General features: G+C 42.3%; 1 pseudogene; it reads left to right on the forward strand.

The window, feature by feature from the left end:
• Window positions 1–12,500, forward strand: part of LOC135198982 (CD109 antigen-like) — a 66,858-nt pseudogene that overhangs the window by 44,455 nt on the left and 9,903 nt on the right.

The raw sequence follows: 12,500 nt of genomic DNA on the forward strand, positions 1-12,500 counted from the left end.
GGATTGTATCTGGGGACGTCAGGATTGGAGTTTGTGGAATAGAAAAAAATGTGCCTTAGTCAACATACAAAAGGGCAAAAGTAACAAGAACTGAAGGGATAAAGCTACCAGATGGGAGCAACATCAAAACACATAGATGACACTGGATACAATACCTGAGAATAATGGAAGGAGGGGATATAAAAAACACCAAGAGATGAAGGATACGATCAGGAGAGAATTATGTCAGAGACTCAAGGCAATACTCAAGTCAAAACTCAACGCGGAAATATGATAAAAGCTATCATTCATGGGCAGTGCCAGTAATCAGATACAGCAGCAGGAATAAGTGGAAATGGATGAAGGCAGAACTCCGCACAAGCATAGAATCAGAAAACCAGGAAACATATGACAATACACAAAGCACTACACCCAAGAGCAAATACGGACAGACTATACATAACACTGAAAATCAGTGAAGACGAGTGGCTAAAGAGTGCATGGGAAGAAGGACTAATAAAAAATTAGAAGAAGACCCAGAAAATATACTGAGACAGGAGAATGACAAACAGAAACAGAGAACTGGCACAACAAACCATGCACGGACAATACATGAGACAGACTAAAGAACTAGCCAGCCGATGACACATGGCAATGGCTACAGAGGGGAGAGCTAAACAACAAACTGAAGGAAACTGAAGGATGAAATAACAGCGGCACAAGATCAAGCCCTAAGTAACCAGATATGTTCAAAAGAACGATAGATGGGAATAAACATCTCTCCATATGTGGGAAGGAAGTGCAATACGAAAAATGAAACCATAAACCACATAGCAAGCGAATGTCCGGCACTTGCACAGAACCAGTACAAAAAGAGGCATGATTCAGTTGCAAAAACCTCCATCTGGGGCCTGTGCAAGAAACATCAGCTACCTTGCAGTAATAAGTGGTACGAACATCAACCTGAAGGAGTGATAGAAAACGATCAGGCAAAGATCCTCTGGGACATGGTATCAGAACAGATAGGGTGAATACGTGCAAATAGACCAGACGTGACGTGATTGACAAAATCAAGAAGAAAGTATCACTCATTGATGTCGCAATACCATGGCACACCAGAGTTGAAGAGGAAAAGAGAGAGAAAAAATGGATAAGTATCAAGATCTGAAAATAGAAATAAGAAGGATATGGGATATGCCAGTGGAAATCGTATCCATATCATAGGAGCACCAGGCACAATCCCAAGATCCCTGAAAAGGAATCTAGAAAAACTAGAGGCTTGAAGTAGCTCCAGGCCTCATGCAGAAGAGTGTGATCCTAGAAACGGCGCCACATAGTAAGAAAAAGTGATGGACTCCTAAGGAGGCAGGATGCAAACCGGAACCCCACACTATAAATACCACCCAGTCGAATTGGAGGACCGTGTTAGAGAAAAAAAAAAAAAAAAAAAAAAAAAAAAAAAAAAAAAAAAAAAAAAAAAAAAAAACAAAAAAAAAAAAAAAAAAAAAAAAAAAAAAAAAAGTAATAATAATAATAATAATAATCCATGGTGTCATCGCTGGCTAGTTCTTTAGTCTGTCTCATGTATTGTCCATGCATTGGTTTGTTTGTTGACCAGTCCTCATGTTCTGTCTGTCATTCTCCTGTCTCTGTATATTTGCTGGGTCTTCGTCCATACTTTTATTAGTCCTTCTACTCCATGCCACTTTTTTAGCCACTTGTCTTCACTACTTTTCAGATATTGCCCCAGCCCCAATGCATGCTCGTTTTTCGATGTTGACGCAGTCCATCTATACTTGTAGTAGTTCTCTCTCCCTCCTTCCTTTCGTGTATGTATAGTCTGTCCGTATTTGCTCTTGGGTGTAGTGCTTTGTGTATTGTGCATATGTTTCCTGGTTTCTGATCTATGCTGCGCGGAGTTAGTTCTGTCCTTCGTCCATTCCACTATTCTGCGCTGTATCCTGATTACTGCACTGCCCAGTGTTTATGGCTTTATCATATTTCCTGCGTTGAGTTTCGAAGGAAACTGAAGGAATGACCTAACAGCGGCACAAGATCAGGCCCTAAGAACCAGATAGGTATTCAAAGAAAACGATCATGTAGGACAAGTGCAATAATTTGAAAACATGAAACCACCAAACCAAACCCATAGCAAGCGAAATGCCCGGCACTTGCACCAGAACCCCAGTACAAAAAGAGGCATGATTCAGTGTCAAAAGCCCGTCCACTGGAGCCTGTGCAATGAAACATCAGCTACCTTGCAGTAATAAGTGGTACGAGCACCAACCAGAGGGAGTGATAGAAAACGATCACGCAAAGATCCTCTGGGACTATGTATCAGAACGAATAGGGTGATACGTGCCAAATAGACCAGACGTGACGTTGATTGAACCAAAGTCAAGAAGAAAGTATCAACAATCTATGATGTCGCAATACCATGGGACACCAGAGTTGAAGAGAAAGAGGAGGGAAAAAAATGGATAAGTAATCAAGATCTGAAAATAGAAATAAGAAGAATATGGGATTTGGCCAGTGGAAATCGTATACCAAATAATCATAGGAAGCACTAGGCATTCGATCCCAAGATCCCTGAAAAGGAATCTAGAAAAACTGGAGAGGCTGAAGTAGCTCCAGGACTCATGCAGAAGAGTGTGATCTAGAAACGCAAAAACAGGGTGAAACGGAAAAGGTGAACCCGAAAACACCATAGGTCGTAGAAAAGTAACTGAAGACTCCTAAGGAGGCAACGGGGAGGGGAAAAAAAAGGATGGGGGGCCCGCAACCCGGAAACCCCATACTATAAATACCACCCAGTCGAATTGGAGGGACTGTTGATAGAGCAAAAAACAAAAAAAAAAAAAAAAAAAAAATAAATAAAAAAAAATAATAATAATGGGTAGAAATCTCAGTTACGAAGGCACAAGTAATGCTCTTAGAGGGTCCACAATAATATACAGATGGTAGCAGCAGTAAAATTTTATAAAACTATATGAAAGCTTTCGAACCCTACCATGGGTTCACTCTCAGTCGAATGCTACCAGCAGTTTATTGTGGACCTCAAAGAATAATAATAATCAATAATAATAATAATAATAATAATAATAAATAATAATAATAATAATAATAATAATAATAATAATAATTAAAAATTCCTCATAGTAGCATGAGTCTTCAAATGGAGAAACAAAATCCACAGTTATGTAAATGTACATATATTTAAGTTTAAAACAGAAAAGATAGCTTTCGGGAATCTGTACGGTTCCCCTTATCAATTGATAAGGGGAACCGTACAGATTCCCGAAAGCTATCTTTTCTGTTTAACTTAAATATATGTACATTTACATAACTGTGGATTTGTTTCTCCAATAATAATAATAATAATAATAATAATAATTAATAATAATAATAATAATAATAATAATAATAATAATAATTATAATAATAATAATAATAACTAATAATCAAATACAAATTACTCCATCCGGTGGATGAAGATCTCCTCCTTTCATCCAAAACTTGGCTACTGTCGTATAAATGAGGACGGCTGCATCCAATCCGTCGGCTTGTGATTCGCTCCGACATGCAGGTAGGTCTTGCTACAGCCGTTTGCTGGGCATTTCTGTCAAAGCATTGTGGATCATTTGTGTCCTTCAGACTTTCTATATCACAGCCTTCTACTATCTTCCCTCATTTAGCGCTGGATGACCTTAGGGTCCCTGTTCTTGCTGCTATTATTATTATTATTGAAGGAAGGATATTAACCAGCCCAATGAGTCAGGCTTGATCTTACTTGGGTCTTACAGGTTGGCCCCGAAAAATTTCGGGAGAAAAAAAAAAAGAAAAAAAAATAGATAGACATATATATAAAAGATATGAAAACCTATACAAATATACAGTACACACATTAAAAATTTAAAAATATATACGAAATCTAGTTTTTTAAAAAATATATTAAATTTAATTGACCAAAATTCAATTTCTATAATATATATGAAATCTAGTTTTAAAGATATATCAAATGTAATTGATAAAAAACTTGAATTAATATTAAGTCTAACCTGTTATTCCTGAATGTACCTGATTTCATTTTTAACAATTTCCTTTTTTTAGTTTATTTCCAGTTAAAAGTTAAGTATATCTTAAGTTTTAAACCAGACCACTGAGCTGATTAACAGCTTTCCTACTAGGGCTATGGCCCGAAGGATTATATATTTCCACGCGCCCTATGGAACCTAGTGGTGACCTAGCAACGGGACCTACAGCTTATTATTGTGGGATCTGAACTACATTATATCGAGAAAAAAATTGCTAATCACCAGCAACAATTTTCGTGGTTCACGTTGGCAGAGTGGGGAATCGAATTCAGAACTACCCAAAGCGGTAGGCGAAGCGCGTAACCAACTCGTCCAACGAGGAACTCTTAGCAAGAAGAAACGGGGGAATAATAAAAACATCTTCGAAATGATGATTTATATATTGTTTTTTTTAGGAGGAAATTGACGCCCTTAACAAAATAAGATCAAATATATTTATGACTGCGCATACACTCCTGAAAATAATAATAATAATAAATAATGAATAATAATAATAATAATAATAATAATGAGAATAATAATAATAATAATAATAATTAATAATAAGTTTTATTGAAAGATATTGCTGCATCAGCTGCATTCAACTTGTAAATAGTCTTCTCTAACTTTTCTAATAATAGCTTTTCCCTCTCTGCTACTACAAACTGGCGAGTATTGCGCCGATAGTACTCATCAGGAGGAGTCAATTTCGGGGATATTGCAAAATTAAAAATTTATTTATTTTGTTACAGTAAATGTACAAATAGATCAAAATATAAGTCGATAGTGGGCCAACGTTTCTCTCGGTATCATCCGAGCATGATCACGGCAGTGGGTCGGAGTAGACTGTAGGTGCTGTTGTTGTTGTTGTTGTTGTTGTTGTATTAAGCCATCACTTCTTGTTGGCACGGGCCTTTTCCTTGTTCGGCCCCTAGGTGATCTGAAAAGATTCATTAGGTACATGGTTAGTTTTATGAAATTGGAAATATTTTTAGTTATAGAGATAGGAGTGCACAGGGGAAGGATGATGGTGTCAGTAAGAGAGGGCCATCATGCCATATTATAGTAGAAGTTTGAAAGAATGTAAGGCTTCAAAATATTGGAGAAGCGGTGCAGGTGGGATTGTCCAACCCTTTACTCCCTTGGGTCCCTGCATGAGGATTTCAGTTGTAGGTAAAGTTTAAAAGAATGATAGTGGATGATGTGGATAGAGCCTTACAGTGAGGGGATGTGATGAGGGTGTTTGGTGTCACTTTTTAGTTTATTTACCTTGGTGGAGGTAGGTTGTAGAGCACCTGGTCATGCTCTTCTAAGTTTTCAATGATTGTCTTTGTGACTGTGGCAGCTGCCTGCTCAGCATCTTGTGCAAGTACAAATCATTTTGTGCTGCACCTCTAGCTGTGCTGTTTCTCTGCATTCCAGCAGGTAGTGAAGGAGTGGTTGCTGTGTTTTCTTCTTGACAGTGTTCACATGGTCTGACACTGTTTTCCACAATTTCCCAGCAGGCTTAATATCCATAGCCCTGAGTCTGTGGATGATCACAGCAAGTTTTCTTGGTGTGCACCTGTCTATGGGAGGAGGCACTAGATCAGTCGATGTCTTATACCATCTGGCAGACGGTGAGTTCTTTTCTACCACTCACGATGGCCTTTTAGCAAGTTTTCTTTGCAGAGTGGTTTCATTGCATTCTTGATTTGTTGCAGTGAAGGTTGTATGTGTATTTGCACTCTGTCAATGTGTTTTGTACTTTTGGTTTTGGCTAGCTCATCAGCCCTCTCGTTGCCTGGAACTCCTATGTGACTGGGTATCCAGTTTAAGGTGACAGGCCTTCCTCGTTTCCCTGTGCTGGTGCAGCAGTGTTTTAATTCAGCAGCAGTGCCTTGTTTTCTTTATTTTTCTGTTGTTGCAGGGCTTGCATTGAGGACTTTGAGTCGGTGTGGATGATTACAGGCCCTTCTTCATTCTCCAGTGAGTACAGCAGTGGCCTGTCTTATTGCTGTTTAACCTCTGTCTGCATAGTGGAGGCGTGGTTTGGAGGTCCTCCAGCAGGCTGTGAAGTTTCTTGAATATACTGCAGCTCCCGTAGTTTGATTCTCAGGATCTACAGTGCCACGAGTGTAGTATGTTTGTGCCCCTATGGTCTCAGTGTTTCTGATTGCTTCATAGGCCACCGCTCGTAGTCTTCTCTTGTGCAGTCCTCTTTTTGCTCTTGGCAGGCTTGTGTATTTATATATTGCAGTGTCTTCTTTCCAGGGTGGTAGTTGTTGTGTGCCCTGTGTTGTGTCTGGACCTAGCTGCAGCAGTCTCTCTGCCATGCCTAGACTCTTGATGTTGTCACTTTGGTCCTACCATAGGAACTCAAACTTTGAATATCTGGGTGTTAAGCAAGTTCCTCTCGGCTCTTTTCCTCGAGATGGAGTCTCTTTCTGAGAGGAACATCTTGGCCACTGTGCTTGCATTTCGCTGTGCAATCCTATCCTGTAGTTTTAGCAAGTTAGTTTCAAGCCTGAGGTTGCACAGCCTTGTCCATGTGGGTGCTCCTAGCATGAGCCTCATTGCATTGTTTGTAATGACCTCATGATCTTTTTGAGCCTCTGTCAGCTCATCAGAGTGGGGGGCCAGCATAGTCCACCAAATTGTTTCTGGTGCAGGCTAGGTAGTACTTCCTTTGTATGTGTTCATTTGCTCCCTCCTTCAGGGGTGAAATGTATCTCATGGCGGCTAGTCTTGCATTTGCTCTTTCTCTCAAGTACTTGATTTCTCCTTGAAAGTTAGCTGATGGTCTATGACAACTCCCAGGTACATGTAGCTGTCTACCGATTCTATGGCTCAGCTCCTATTGTTAGTTAGGTGCTATCAAGATCTACTTCAATATATAGCGGCAGGTCAGCACGGGTCAACCGCTAGCTGCTTTTTCATTGGCTGGTAGCGCAATGCGCTCCAGCTATTGGTTGAAAGAAGTTTTCTTCAAGACGCTTTTCTCGTCGTTGAAGGTTGCGCTGTTGCAGCCTAGCTGACGTCGAGGCTGGGGCATGACTTCCCTGGGCGTTGTGTCACGACGGCTCGCGTTGTCATTGGCTGCTGGGCTGCTTGTCTCATCTGGTATTCTTTGATTGGAGGTGTTGCTCGGTCTGGTATTACTTGTACTATCATTTATATTCATGGGTCTTCTTAAGTTGGTGGGGAGGAAGAGCGCTTCCTGCGTCGTATTCAATGAGGGCTTCTCTTGTTGTATGAGGAGTGCCTCAAGCAGTCGCAAACGTCGCTGGTCAGGAGCCCTCCCTATTATCTTAATATTCTTGATAATACCGTCGTGGGAGATGGCTTCCTGGCGTGTTGTCAGGTATGGTTTCTTTTTAATTGCCCCTTCTTGTGCGTGGCAAGAAATCCTCTTGGACAGTTTCATAGAAGTCATACCAACGTAAGAGCCGGGACATCCACGGACGGGGCATATGAGAATTGGTAGACTACATTTGACTGTTCAAGAGGTCTCTTGCTCTGCGGGGGTTGTTCTCATGATAAGGTCGCAGGTACGTCGATTTGGTAATAAATCACGAGTTCGAGTTCTTTGTCGACTTCAGTGGGGGTCACATTCTCTTTGATGATGGGTTTCCTCAATGCATCCTCGTCCTCACGATGAAAAAGTGCGTGCATTCTGGCTTTGTAAAACACGCTTGATCTTCTCATGGGGGTGGGGCTAGGGCTGGTCTCTCATCCTCTCGCAGCTATACCACCGATCCAACGCTGTTCGGACTTGTTTATTAATTAGTTCGATTCGGGATACCCGTTATTAACGAGCACCTGAGTGACTCGGTCGAGCTCTTTGTGAGTGTCCTGCCAGGAAGAACAGTGCAATGGAGGGGGGCCCTCCAAATGTAGGCCAGGCTGACTGTGGTGTTCTTGAACCGTGCAGGACATTCGCTGTCCCAACCCACCATTCAGGCAAAGTACTAATAAGTTTGTTTTCTTTGTAATATATTACTGAAGTTTTAGACCATCGTCGGTCTTGGAGACAAGGACGTCGAGAAAGGGGAGTGCCTTTGTTGCTGAATTCGACGGTAAAATTCAGCGCACTGCATTGCTGGAACATGCGCCGGACAGCTTCAGCCTCTTCCTCATTCTCGGCATGTAACAAAGATATCGTCAATATATCTTGCGCATATTTACAGGGTTTCTTATATTGGAGAAAACTCTCTCTTCCACAGTAACCATAAAAAAATTGGCGAATAGGACACCGAGAGGGGAAACCCATCGTGACTACGTCTTTTTTTGCCGGAAACAATCTGCCGCCTTTATTGGGTGGAGAAAGGGGCCTTCTTCGTACATATTCTCGAGGAGTGCCCGCAGGGATACTTCTGGGATATTTAGCTGGGGTGTAGAGGAGAGGGGTCCCTGTAGATGCGGTCCATAAGTATATTGATGGTCTCGTCGACAGGAACGTTTGTGAAAAGGGATTCTACGTCCAAGGAGGCGATAGTGCCTGTCCTGGGGAAGTCTCAGATTTCTTCGAGGAATTCCGTCGAGGAGCGCAGGCTATATCGGCTTTGGTCGGTTACGTTAGGGCGTCAAGATTTGATTAAGGCGCTTGGCCAGTCCATACGTTGGGGCGGGTGTCTGGCTGATGATGGGGCAGAGAGGGGTTTCCATTTTTGTGTGTTTTAACGTTGCGTACAGATAACCAAGGGTGTAATCTCCGATGATTGGTGGAGGTGCACGGCATTGGTGGCTGCGTTGACACTGCTAATGATGTCATTGCTTCTTTTTTTATTTCGTCTGTAGGGTTTTTAGTAGGGCGCTCGAAACTTGGTACTGTCAGACAAGATGGCATCCAACTTCTGGTGGTACTCCGCCGTCTTGATCAGTACGAAGGCTGCTGTTTTGTCGGCGCGGCGCACAGTTATGTCTTCTCGTTGACGTAGGGCCTTCGCTGCTTCTTTTCATCTCACGGGAGAGGATACCACATATTATATGTGCCGCGTTCCATGAGGCTTCTGCAAGCAGGAAGAAGACATAAACTGTGCGCCGCACAGACAAAACAGCAGCCGTTTCATACTGATCAAGACGGCAGAGTACACCAGAAGTTGGATGCCATCTTGTCTGACAGTACCAAGTTTGACGGAATTCCCTCGAAGAAATCCGAGACTCCCCAGGAACAGGCACTATCGCCTCATTGGACGTAGAATCCCTTTCACAAACGTTCCTGTTGACGAGACCATCAATATCATTATGGACCGCATCTACAGGGACCCCTCTACACCCCAGCTAAATATCCCGAAGTATCCCTGCGGGCACTCCTCGAGATATGTACGAAGAAGGCCCCTTTTTTCTCCACTCATAAAAGCCAGATGTTCCGGCAAAAAGATGGAGTCGCGATGGGTTCCCCTCTCTGTGTCCTATTTCGCCAATTTTTTTAAGGGTACAGTGAAAGAGAGAGTTTTCTCCAATATAAGAAAACCCCGTAATATGCAAGATATATTGACAATATCTTTGTACATGCCGAGAATGAGGAAGAGGTTGAAGCTGTCCAGTGCATGTTCCAGCAATGCAGTTCGCTGAATTATACCGTCGAATTCAGCAACGAAGGCCAGCTCCCCTTTCTCGACGTCCTCGTCTCCAAGACCGACGATGGTCTAAAAACTTCGGTATATACAAAGAAAACAAACTTAGGGACTTTGCCTGAATGGTGACAGCGAATGTCCTGCACGGTTCAAGAACACCACAGTCAGGGCCTACATTTGGAGGGCCCTCACGCACTGTTTCTTCCTGGCAGGACACTCACAAAGAGCTCGACCGAGTCACTCAGGTGCTCGTTAATAACGGGTATCTGAATCGACTAATAAATAAAGATGTCCGAACAGCGTTGGATCGGTGGTTATAGCGAGAGTGAGAGACCGCAGACCCCACCCCCATGAGAAGATCAAGCTGTTTTACAAAGCCAGAATGCACAGCACGTCACCGTGAGAACGAGGATGCATTGAGAAATATCATTAGAGAGAATGTGACCCCCACCGAAGTCGACAAAGAACTCGAACTCGTGATTTATTACCAAAATCGACGTTACCTGCGACCTTATCATGAAGAACAACCTGACCCCCCCAGCAAAGAGGACCTCTTGAAACAGTCGAATGTAGTCTACCAATTTCTCATGCCCCGTTCGTGGATGTCCGGCTCTTACGTTGGTATGGACTTCTATGAAACTGTCCAAGAGGATTTCTTGCCACGCACAAGAAGGGGCAATTAAAAACCATTTAACATGACAGCACACCAGGAAGCCATCTCCCGCGATGGTATTATCAAGAATGTTAAGATATAGGGAGGGCTCCTGACCAGCGACGTTGCGACTGCTCGAGGCACTCATAACAAACAAGAGAAGCCCTCATTGAATACGACGTAGGAAGCGCCTCTTCCTCCCCACCAACTTAAGGAGACCTATGTGCATAAATAATAGCACCAGTAATACCAGACGAACGACAACTCCCGATCAAAAGAATACCAGAGAGACAAGCAGCCCAGCAGCAATGACAACGTGAGCCGTCGTGACACAACGCCCAGGGAAGTCATGTCCCAGCCTCGACGGTCAGCTAGGCTGCAACAGCGCAAAAACCTTCAACGACGAGAAGCTTCTTGAAGAAAACTTCTTTCAAACCAATAGCTGGAGCGCATTGCGCCACCAGCCAATGAAAACGCAGCTAGCGGTTGACCCCCTGCTGACCTGCCGCTATATATTGAGTAGATCTTGACAGCACTTACTCTACTCGACCGACCACTGCCGTGATCATGCTCTTATGATACCGAGAGAAACGTTGGGCCACTAGATCGACTTATATTTTGATCTATTTGTTCATCTTTCTGTAACAAATAATAAATTTTAAGCAATATCCCCGAAATGACTCCTCCTGATGAGGCACTATCGCGCAATACTCGCCAGTTGTGAGTAGCAGAGAGAAAGGTATTATTAGAAAAATAGCGAAGACTATTTAACACGTTGAATGCAGCTGATGCAGCAATATCTTTCAGTAAAACTTGTTTGAAAGAGGGTCTCCTTTCCAAAATAAAAAAATAATAATAATAATAATAATAATAATAATAATAATAATAATAATAATAATAATAATAATAATAATAATAAATAGGCCACGATCCCATGATCCCTGAAAAGGAATCTGGAAAAACCAGATGCTGAAGTAGCTCCAGGACTCATGCAGAAGAGTGAGATCCTAGAAACGGCGCACATAGTAAGAAAAGTGATGGACTCCTAGGAGGCAGGTTGCAACCTGGAAACCCACACATATAAATACCACCCAGTCGAATTGGAGGACTGTGATAGACCAAAAAAATTAAATAAATGAAAATAATAATAACATTGATTATGAACTTCAGACCGTTTATACTATTCTTATCATCCTAGTATTTTACCTTAATTAGCGCTGGATCACTTTAAGTTTCTAGGTCTTGCTTATGTTCCATAACTGAATGGATTATAGGTGAAAATATTAATGACAGCACATATCGTTCAGGGCGGCGTCGATGGTTCAGTAGCGTCGCTCGCGCCTCTCACAGCCTACGTCCTCATATCTCTTCTGGAAGGGAATCTTAACAGTGGATTCGCAGGGTTATAGCAAATGCCGTCACTTGCATCACACAGCACCACGAGCAACAGCACCTATATCAAGGCCCTGACGGCATACGCTCTCTCCTTGGCAGGCGACAGCAGCGCTGCTGTTACGCTCATTTCAGATGTGTACAACAGTTTGACATCAGGAAGTCCAGGTTTGTCTCAAGCGCTGACAGTTGAAGCAGCCGCCTACCTCCTTCTGGCCATGCTGAGTGAAAATCCAGGATCCATACAAACTACCTGGGAGTCGGATATTGCCAAGCTTATATCAACTTATCACAATGGACAGGGAGGCTTCGTCTCGACGCAGGTTAGTTCTCTTGGTCAGTGGGGCAGTGATGAATGGTCGAGTGACTGGTGATGTTTTCATTTCTTCTTCTTCTTCTTCCCAGCTGGTTCCCATTTCCAAATGGGGTCGCCGTTTCGGATGAGCCGTTTCCATCTATATCTATCCTGCGCTTCTGCCTCATCAACTCCCTTCTCAAGAAAGAGATGGAAGGACTGAGGTGTTTTCGTTTGATTAGTACGAGATCCATCATCACTTGTTAACGCGCTATGAAATGGCGATTATCATAATATAAAGAATATTTCTTGATACCATGACATCAAGACAAAATAGTAGAGTTGTTATTATAAGTAGAAATCACCGTAAATATCATGAAACCATCATCGATTTCATTTGTGCTTTTTCGATATATGAAATCGGTAATCAGGTGACGTCTTAATTCATTTTCACCCCTCCGTTAGAGTTTACCTCTGAAAAACTTACAAAATCATCTAAAAAAGTTTATTCATTCTTATTTTAAAGCTATCTGCATAGAATGTTTACGTAT

This window comes from Macrobrachium nipponense, chromosome 25 (assembly GCF_015104395.2).
Source record: "Macrobrachium nipponense isolate FS-2020 chromosome 25, ASM1510439v2, whole genome shotgun sequence".
In the NCBI taxonomy this organism is placed as follows: domain Eukaryota; kingdom Metazoa; phylum Arthropoda; class Malacostraca; order Decapoda; family Palaemonidae; genus Macrobrachium; species Macrobrachium nipponense.